The sequence below is a fragment of the Physeter macrocephalus genome, chromosome 7 (genome assembly GCF_002837175.3).
Source record: "Physeter macrocephalus isolate SW-GA chromosome 7, ASM283717v5, whole genome shotgun sequence".
NCBI lineage: Eukaryota > Metazoa > Chordata > Mammalia > Artiodactyla > Physeteridae > Physeter > Physeter macrocephalus.
Window position 1 is genome coordinate 123,917,275 of NC_041220.1, and position 11,106 is coordinate 123,928,380.

Here is an 11,106-nt window from a genome sequence, read left to right on the forward strand (position 1 = left end):
AGGCAAATATAATGCATGGTCATTTAAATAACGGAAATATAAGAAGCAGTGATAACCCAGAGGAGCTGTGGGCAAGATTTTTCAGAAGTAATGCTTGAATTGAGTTTTGAAGGAAGACTAGGACTTTATTAGGACAACAGTTTTATGATTCCTCCCACAAAACTTTGAAATCATTTTGAACTCCTGTAGCAGACTGATTGCATTAATGGCCCCAATTAATGGCCTCCCTTTATCTAAATATCCTTTGCTCTGTAACTTTGTGGTCCCCTCCCACACTGAACGTGGCCTTCATCGTGTGATTTTCTTTGGCCAGTGAGACCAATATGATGCAAATAGAGTCTTAAAACATACTGCACATTTCTGCTCACTTGAGGACATGCCTGCGCCAGCCTGCTAGAGGAAGAGACACTGGAAAGAGCAAGTCAGCCCTGTTGTCCCAGCTAGGGCCCCAGATGTATGAGAGCCCGGCCAAGGTCAGCAGATGCCTGAATCAGGACTTCTTCCCCTCCACCAGCCCAACGCAGGTGGTGGGCCTATCCAGCCAACCCATAAACACATGAGCAAAAATAAAGTTTGTTGTTGTATGTCACTAAGGTTTTGTTACATAGGATTATTTTGGCAAGAGGGAACAGATATAATTCTTGCCTGTACCTCATCTCCCAAGTCCAAGATAGTAGTCCAGTGATATCTATTGTACCTCTGTGATTCATTCATATTTCTTTTCCTTTCAATTATCATTACAACTATCCTATTGACAGATCAATTCCTCATTGCCTGTATCCTAGGCTACTGTATTAGCCTATTAACTGGTCTCCTTGCCTCCAAATCTTTCTCCTCTTCAACCTATCCTACAAAAAGTGAGTAGTTTTTTGTTTTTTTTTTTAAAACAGAGTCCTAGTGTTATCACTCGCCTCCTCAAAGGCCTTCAATGGCTTATTTCCTTAAGAGCAAACTCCACAGTCTGGTATTCAAGCCCTTCACACCCATCTAGTCCCAAATGTCCTTCTAGCTTACCTATTCAGGTCTCCTTTCCCCTCGTCATCCTGTGCTTCTCCTCTTTGCTATCCAATATCCATGCAATTGAAGGTCTCTTATCTACCCCTTTGCTATCCAATATCCATGCAATTGAAGGCTTTATCTAGAAAGCCCTGTTCCCCCTTTCCAGATGTCCCAACCTTACTATTCCTACATATCTAGATCTTGTGTTTTTGCCCCAGGAAACTTTTCTTGATTCCCAATTCTGAGTCTTCTCACATTTTTATACCGCTTTTAGGATTCTGCACCCTCACTTTTTGCCATAGTCATTTGTGTATAGGACTTGTATATCCACGACATTAGTTTCCTAGGGCTGCCATAACAAAGTGCCACAAACTGGGTGCCTTAAAACTGCAGAAACTTATTCTTTCACAGTTCTGGAGCCTAGAAGTCCAAAATCAAGGGATCAGCAGGGTCATGCTCCCTGCAAAGCTTCTAGGGGAGGCTCCTTCCTTGCCTCTTCCAGCTCTTGGCAGCTCCAGGTGTGCCTTGGTTAGTGGCAGCAGAACTCCAATCTCTGCCTCTATCTTCACATGGCATTCTCCCTGTGTGTGTGTCTAAACTTCCCTCTTCTCATAGGGACACCAGTCATATTGAATTAGTGTTCACCCTAATGACTTCATCTTATATTGATTGCATCTGCAAAACCCCTACTTACAAATAGGATCACTTTCCCAAGTACCAGGGGTTAGGATATTAACATATCTTTGTGGGGGCACAATTCAGCTCATATACTCAGTATATTCGAGGGCAAGCGCTGAGTCTTTACCTTAGTACCATTCTGACTAGTAAAGCACCCCCAGGACAGGGATGATATCTTCGTCATTTTGTGTCTGCTTAGCACATGACTTTGTTGTTCAACTTTAGGCTGAAATAAATCAAATTGTTTAAACATATTTGGAAAGATCATAAAGAAGTTCCGAGGCAGCCAAGAAAGATTTATTAAGCAACAATTGTGTGGGGTATTATAAAGCCTCAGACATGGGGGTGGTTATTAATCAACACCTTAAAAAAAAAATCTCAGTTTGGCAGAGAGAAAAGTCCCTAACGCACCACCAGAGACTGGCAAATTCAATTTGAGGCAGTAGGTGTGAGGGAAGAAAATAATTATCAGTTGAATATACTCTCAGATGGGCTAATAAATTAGCTAATTTAGAAAATTAGGTTGAAACTATTATGTTATCTTCAGGTTTTAAATAGTGAACTTTTGAAGACAATATTGAAGCCTATCATGCCCAGAATATTGGGGATCAAAGAAATGGGGTTATGAAAAGCAAAATGTCCAGCAAAGAATAGGCAGCTTCCCTGTTAAAGTCAAGGGGTATGAGGGCTCACTAATCTTTTCAGTCAAGCTATCCTCTTGGAAAGAACAGCAGTCATGGCACCTTCCTGGCAAGCAAAGGTCAAGAAAATCGTGTCTGGATGTCACAAGACAAATCAGTAAGGGCATCTTTTTTGTTGTTGTTGTTGGAAAAATTACTTTATGAGGCCTTAAGAAGCTCTGAGTATAATTAAACTGCAGTCCAGAGTTAGATACAATTTAATGATAGTTCAATTCCAAAATAAAAATTATTGTAGATGAGACCATGAAATTTCCTAACACTTGATTTTAATATGTTGTGCTAAATTTTCTAAAACAACTCAGAGGAACCAATATTTACAGTAGATGGTGTATTTATGAAAAATCTGGCATCACCTATATTGTATATATGTATATATAAAACCCAAGAGTATATGAACTAGGAAACAGATGTTGTATATCTCAACAGCAATACTAGAGTGCAGAGTCTGAGACTGGGATTTATAACTTGGGATTTGGAAAAGGAGCAGTCATCTTGTTTTCAAAACCTAAAGTTTTTCTCAAAACCAAAGTCAAGGGCTTCCCTGGTGGCTCAGTGGTTGAGAATCCGCCTGCCGATGCAGGGGACACAGGTTCGTGCCCCGGTCCGGGAGGATCCCACATGCCGCGGAGCGGCTGGGCCCGTGAGCCACGGCCGCTGAGCCTGCACGTCCGGAGCCTGTGCTCCGCAACGGGAGAGGCCACAACAGTGAGAGGCCCGCGTACCGCAAAAAACAAAAAACAAAAAACAAAAAAAACACCAAAGTCAACATTGGAACTGCCACAGAACAGGAAAAAGGGAAGCTTTTCTCGCTTCAATTGTTCATCTGCATCAGAAAGTCCAGTATCCCTGAGATAGGAACCACTGCAGTAAGAAGAGAGTGAATAGGTTCTCCCAAAGGAGAACTTGATTGTGCCTCTGCCCTGGTCACCAGGAGCAAACTTTGCATTTCCCAACCTAATGCTTGGCAGCACTGAGACGTTTCAGTAATGGTTCATCATAAACCCTGTGTTCTCCGTCTTCATGAAATAACCTTGTCTCCCATTGAATTTCCTTTTCCTTCCTTTCTCGGGCTTCTGCTCTTTGTCTTTCTTCAAGTCCATGCTTGGCTTCAGTTGCTGCATCAATGTCTCTGATTTTTAAGTTGAAAGTGACATCCTTCCAAAGGCAGCAGGATTCGTACTCATTCTCATCTTCCAAGCTCCTCACTTTCTTCTTGATTATAGGCAACTTCTTGGTATCTATAAGAACCAGATATTTTCCCCTGTTGAGTATTTTGCATACAGTACACCATTCCATTCCCCTTCAATTGAGCAGAAAGACCTCTTGTCATTTGGAGAAAAAAATCTCAGCGGAAATTCCGTGCTTCTTGCCCCCATAGAAAGGTTTCGTGTGGGAGATGATATTGGCACTATAGCCAGTTTTGGAACAATTATTATTGCATTCTCCGCCTAGTTCCACCCAGGACACTTTGAGGATAGACCTTCCAGAACCATTGGGAAATGTGAGAATGCAATGTTCATCATGGTCTAGACACGAGACACAACCCTGTCCTATGTTGTACACCCCAGTTGACATCCCAAGGAATTTTGATTTGGTCCAGATATGAGCATTGAATTGTATCTTTAACATTCAGCATAAAAGGCTGAAATGTGTGGATGATGGGAAACCTGCTCAGCCACGAATGTTATGCTATTCTTGGAAGCCCAGGGAACTGGTCCTTCTGAAACCAGTTCTCTTCAGTATCATTTTGGTAATGTCCAGTGACACTGAAAGTTCTCTCCCAAAATGGGGTTGTATGGCTTTTTGGCAACCGATCCTTTCCTTCCTACGTGAAAGGCTGAGAGGTATCATTTTACAACCTGAACCATTCGATCTCCGGCATCCTTCTGGTCACTAATACTCACAAACAGGTCCGGATGTGCAGAAAGTCTGCATACATTTCTAAAAGAGAATAAAGGTTGGAAGAACTACCTTAGTAAGATCCATTCCAAGCCTAACCTGTGACAACAGATGCATAACTCTCTTGCGCTCTTCCACCGACCCTGCCTCCCCTTCATCATCTCTCTCATCATGTGAATCGAAAAGGTCAGCATCACTTGTTCCACTGGACATGGAAGAATTAAGTGATTCCGTGGTATCTGGGTGCTTTAGACGATTTCCTGAGCGGCTGTGTGTCAAGACTGAGGCAGATCCAGAGGAATCTATTAAGTGCTTTCGGAATGAGCCACTCTGATGGACTTCACCCGCACCATAGAATTCATCTTCACTGCTAGAATAAGAGAACTCTGGGACTGTGGTTGGAGACAAGCTGACATGGCTTGGAGAAGTTAGACTGCTACTAGGTAGTGAGTGCCCACTGCCTGTACTCTTTGGTGTTGGAGTCTGATGATGTCCCAAGGTAGCTAATACAAGGTCCAACTGGTAGAGAAGATGGATGCTGCTCTGACTTACACAACTGAGAAGGTTCTGGAGGTAAGACAGTCTGGGAAGGCATTGTGTTGCTCACAGGTTCCAAGGGACTAGGTTGATGTATTTCATCTACAGGATTAATAGTACTTCTAATTCCATCTGCATGCTCCTCCGCATTACACGGGTCTTTAGCGATCTGCAGCAACAGCGTTAATTGATTCTACCATGCTCTTTGTTGTCTCTTTGAGAGTTTCAGTTTTCTTCCTCCATTCCTCATCATTGCAGTTTCGAAGTCTGTCATCAAAAAGCTTTAACTGTTCTATCAAGATTTGTAGGTAAGCATCAGCCTCTGTAAGTTTCTTATCAAAGTCCGGGACACTAGGAACAAATCCTGAATCCACACCTCCGCAAGTAGCCGTCAAGAAAGACCTTCACCAAGACCCCCGTCCTCTGTGCCTTCAGGGGAGGGAGCCGAGGGCCAGTTCTGAGCACCCGCTCTTCTCCCGCCTCCGCTGGATCACCGGGCTGCTGTGCAGTCAGTCCGGTCAGGTTCAGCCAGTAGGTGATTTTTGCTGTATTCCAAACTGCCACCGCAGGAAGTCAGTGGACACCCCCAACTGCTGCTTCCCACAGGAGGCAATTAAGCGGTGCTGAAGAGGGCATGGCTGTGAGTTTCCTTACTACACAGGGTCTTGGCTCACAGAATCAAATCTGCTTCTAGACTTCTAGCTCTCCTTAACTCGCTTGCTAATGGGAGTTTTTCTCGAAAGAAGACTAAGTAGAGGAGTGAATGATACACGAAGCTAGCGATTGTAAAGGAAAAGCCATACGGTTTAGAGGGGAGACCACAGATTTAGACTAGTACTTGGATCTGGGTCTGCCACTTATGAACCACAACTGTGAGCAAGTTCCTTCGTCTTTCTGAGCCCAAGTTTTCCATTTATAGACGGGGGATAGCACTACCTTGTGGGGATGTCATTAGAGTTAAGTGAAAATACGCATTTAAAATGCTTAACATTTGGAAGGCATGAAACAGATGCTAACTACTGTTACTATTATTATTCTATTGGAAACAATATTGGAACAATAGTGACATCTTTTCATAATTTAGGTTCATATTTCAGAGTAAACAAGGCATGATGATTGACTATAACTGGTTTGACTTGCAACATTTAGATGACTTTTTACTTTAACTGATAGCAAATTGAATAGAAACTTGGTTCTTCGAGTTTAAAAAATAAAATAGTAATATTGAAACCATAGAAGTAAATCCTAGCAGCAGCTAGAGGTACAATTTCAAATTATGCAAGATCACAAATGAGAAGACTAGCTCTCACTTAGATGTTGCTTACCATGTGTCAGACTCTGCTCCTAAGACCTTTCCATACAATAACTCACTCAAACTAAGCAACAGCTTGATTAATTTAATATCCAACTGCCAGGGAATCCTAGCAAACATATTTGATGAGTTGAGTTCTATTGACTGTTCAACCGGGGAGTTTGCTACTAGATCTGGGGTTGTCAAACTTATTCTGTAAATGAATAGATGGCAAAAACACTGGGCTGTCAGGGTCATATGGTCTGTTGTAACTACTTAATTTTGCTATAGTAGTGCAAAAGCTACTTTACACAAACAAATAGGTGTGGCTATTTTCCAATAAAATTTTATTTCCAGACATTGAAATTTGAATTTTATATGATTTTCTTTTGATTTGTTTACAACCATTTGAAAAAACAATTTTAATTGGCAAGCTTTATGAAATAGGCAGCTGGCAGGCTGGATTCGGTCCAGGAGCCATGGATTGCCAAATCCTGTATCAGACAAGCAAATATTGATATGTTAAGTAACTATGGAAAAGACTATATTACAAGACTGGAAATAACATCGCTTCCTTCCTCAGGTGTCAGTCTTCCTCTTTCCCTCTGTAATCTTGAAACTTAGTGACTGCTTGCTGAATCTAGTTAGACAGCAGCTGATCTACTCAAGTTAGACTTTTATGTGTGAAGTGAGTATGAGATGTTGGGCCACAAACGTGCAGAAATGACAATTTTAGTACAAATATATTCTCTATAATGGAACTTTCCTGACACCTCAGAATCCTTTTTGTGGCCATTGGTCATTCAATCTTGAGCAGTTCACAATTTTCCCTCTCCCTTTTCTCCCAGGTTGCATCTCAGTTCTGGGGGATTACATAGCACTAAGGCAGAGTACCGTGGGTAGAGCCTGGCCCTCATGTGCCATCTATCCATGCTTGCATCTGTTGAAATGTCATGGTCTGTGGTCCAATGACAGTTTCTGGTCACTGTCAACCCTCCATGATGACATGCTGGACATCCCAATTTCCTGTCTTGTCTGTGGGTAATACCTGTGTTTATTTCTAGAATTCCATCATCTGTCATTTGAGGTCTCTTCAAGTTCGCCAGCTCTTTCTCATCTAAATTCCACCCTTTTGGGGGCTTATAAAATGTTGCCCTGCTCTACCACACTACACTAGGACTGTGACCAACTAGCTGTTTCTGTCTCGAGCACTGTCATCCACTTAGCCATCTCTCTGCTAAAGCTTGCACGTTATGTTGTGGGGTAGGAGTCCTGCAAGGCTGCCACCTCCAGGGCTCATAATGGGAAGTAGGGTACAAGTCCCCCCTACTTTGGGACCCCAAACTTATAGGGGTTCTGTTGCCCCATGTTTACCTCTTCTCAGAGCCCACATCACCCTCTCATACTTGATGATTCTCAAATTCAGCTTCACCCCCATTGCAGAGGGATATTTTAAAATCACTGGAGCAACAGAAATTTGCTCTTATATCTTATGTATTCTTCCAAATATGTTCTTTTTGGCATTAACTTTATGCTTTGATTCCTTCAACATCTGGCCTTTTGAGATACAAAAACCTTTTCTTTAAAGCTATTGCCTCCTATGTATTTCCAGAGTTAATTTTGAAACTCAGAAGCTGAAAATTGACTCCGTTTTTTCCCCATCTGCACACTGCTTTATTTTTTATTTTAGTTTAGTTTAGTTTAGTTTTTTATACAGCAGGTTCTTATTAGTTATCTATTTTATACATATTAGGCTATATATGCCAATCCCCATCTCCCAATTCACCCCACCACCACCACCACCACCCCACCCCTGCTGTCCACCCTCGGTGTCCGTACATTTGTTCCCTACATCTGTGTCTCTATTTCTGCCCTGTAAACCGGTTCATCTGTACCATTTTTCTAGGTTCCACATATATGCATTAATATATGATTTTTTTTTTCTCTTTCTGACTTACTTCACTCTGTATGACAGTCTCTAGATCCATCCACGTCTCTACAAATGACCCAATTTTGTTCGCTTTTATAGCTGAGTAAATTTCCATTGTATATATGTACCACATCTTCTTTATCCATTCATTTGTCAATGGGCATTTAGGTTGTTTCCATGACCTGGCTATTGTAAATAGGGCTGCAATGAACATTGGGGTGCATGTGTCTTTTTGAATTATGGTTTTCTCACGGTATATGCCCTGTAGTGAGATTGCTGGGTCATATGGTAATTCTATTTTTAGTTTTTTAAAAAAACCTCCATACTGTTCTCCATAGTGACTGTATCAATTTACATTCCCACCAATAGTGCAAGAGGGTTCCCTTTTCTCCACACCCTCTCCAGCATTTGAAGCATTTGATGCCCATTCTAACTGGTGTGAGGTGATACCTCACTGTCGTTTTGATTTGCATTTCTCTAATAATTAGTGATGTTGAGCAGCTTTTCATGTGCCTCTTGGCCATCTGTATGTCTTCTTTGGAGAAATGTCTATTTAGGTCTTCTGCCCATTTTTGGATTGGGATTTATGTTTTTTTTTTATTTATTTATTTATTTATTTATTTATGGCTGCGTTGGGTGTTTGTTGTTGCATGCAGGCTTTCTTTTTTAGTTGCAGCGAGAGAAGGCTACTCTTCGTTGTGTTGTGTGGGCTTCTCATTGTGGTGGCTTCTCTTGTGGAGCATGGGCTCTAGGTGCGTGGGCTTCAGTAGTTGTGGCTCGTGGGCGCTAGAGCGCAGGCTCAGTAGTTGTGGCATGGGGGCTTAGTTGCTCCGCGGCATGTGGGATCTTCCCGGACCAGAGCTTGAACCTAGGTCCCCTGCATTGGCAGGTGGATTCTTAAACACTGCGCCACCAGGGAAGCCGTGGGTTGTTTGTTTTATCAATATTGAGCTGCATGAGTTGTTTATATATTTGGAGATTAATCCTTTGTCTGTTGATTCGCTTGCAAATATTTTCTCCCATTCTGAAGGGTGTCTTTTTGTCTTGTTTATAGTTTCCTTTGCTGTGCAAAAGCTTTTAAGTTTCATTAGGTCCCATTTATTTATTTTTATTTCCATTACTCTAGGAGGTTGGTCCAAAAAGATCTTGCTGTGATTTATGTCAAATAATGTTCTTCCTATGTTTTCCTCTAAGAGTTTTATAGTGTCTGGTCTTACATTTAGGTCTTTAATCCATTTTGAGTTTATTTTTGTGTAGGGTGTTAGGGAGTGTTCGAATTTCATTCTTTTACATGTAGCTGTCCAGTTTTCCCAGCACCAGTTATTGAAGAGACTGTCTTTTCTCCATTGTATATCCTTGCCTCCTCTGTCATAGATTAGTTGACCATAGGTGTATGGGTTTATCTCTGGGCTTTCTGTCCTGTTCCATTGATCTATATTTCTGTTTCTGTGCCAGCACCATATTGTCTTGATTACTGTAGCTTTGTAGTATACTCTGAAGTCAGGGAGTCTGATTCCTCCAGCTCCGTTTTTTTCCCTCAGGATTGCTTTGGATATTCAGGGTCTTTTGTGTTTCCATACAAAGTGTAAAATTTTTGGTTCTAATTCTCTGAAGAATGCCATTGGTAGTTTGATAGGGATTACACTGAATCTGTAGATTGCTTTGGGTAGTATAGTCATTTCACAATATTGATTCTTCCAATCCAAGAACATGGTATATCTCTCCATCTGTTTGTGTCATATTCGATTTCTTTCATCAGTGTCTTTTAGTTTTCTAAGTACAGGTCTTTTACCTCCTAGGTATTTTATTCTTTTTGTTGCAGTGGTGAATGGGATTGTTTCCTTAATTTCTCTTTCTGATCTTTTGTTGTTAGTGTATAGGAATGCAAGAGATTTCTGTGCATTAATTTTGTATCCTGCAACTTTACCAAATTCATTCGTTAGCTTTAGCAGTTTTCTGGTGGCATATTTAGGATTATCTATGTATAGTATCATGTCATCTGCAAACAGTGACAGTTTTCCTTCTTCCTTTTCTTTTTTTGTAGTATCTTTGTCTGGTTTTGGTATCAGGGTGATGGTGGCCTCATAGAATGCGTTTGGTAGTGTTCCTCTCTCTGAAATTTTTGGAAGAGTTTGAGAAGGAGTGGTGTTAGCTCTTCTCTAAATGTTTGATAGAATTCACCTGTGAAGCCATCTGGTCCTGGACTTTTGTTTCTTGGAAGATTTTTAATCACAGTTTCAATTTCATTACTTGTGATTGGTCTGTTCATATTTTCTATTTCTCCCTGGTTCATTCTTGGAAGGTTATACCTTTCTAAGAATTTGTCCATTTCTTCCAGGTTGTCCATTTTATTGGCATAGAGTTGCTTGTAGTATTCTCTTATGATGCTTTGTATTTCTGCGGTGTCCGTTGTTACTTCTCCTTTCTCATTTCTAATTTTAGTGATTTGAGTCCACTTCCTCTTTTTCTTGATGAGTCTGGCTAAACTTATCATTTTTGTTCATCTTCTCAAAAAACCAGCTTTTAACTTTATTGATCTATGCTATTGTTTTCTTTGTTTCTATTTCATTTATTTCTGCTCTGATCTTTATGACTTCTTTCCTTCTACTAACTTTGGGTTTTGTTTGTTCTTTCTCTGGCTCCTTTAGGTGTAAGGTTAGATTGTTTATTTGAGATTTTTCTTGTTTCTTGAGGTAGGATTGTATTGCAACAAACTTCCCTCTTAGAACTTCTTTTGTTACATCCCATAGGTTTCGGATCCATGTGCCCTTGAGAAGAAAGTGTAAACTGCTGTTTTTGGATGGAGTAGCCTATAAATATCAATTAAATCTATCTGGACTATTGTGTCGTTTAAAACGTGTGTTTCCGTATTGATTTTCTGTCTGGATGATCTGTCCATTGGTGTAAGTGAGGTGTTAAAGTCCCCCAGTATTATTGTGTTACTGTCAATTTCCTCTTTTGTAGCTGTTAGCATTTGCCGTATATATTGATGTGCTCCTATTTTGAGTGCATATATATTTATAATTGTTATATCTTCTTCTTGGATTCATCCCTTGATCATTATGTAGTGT

At 40.8% G+C, this 11,106-nt stretch overlaps 1 pseudogene; it reads right to left on the minus strand.

The window, feature by feature from the left end:
• Positions 1-3,332: 3,332 nt before the first annotated feature.
• LOC102981983 (oxysterol-binding protein-related protein 9-like) lies at positions 3,333-5,029 on the minus strand (annotated as a pseudogene).
• Positions 5,030-11,106: the final 6,077 nt, after the last annotated feature.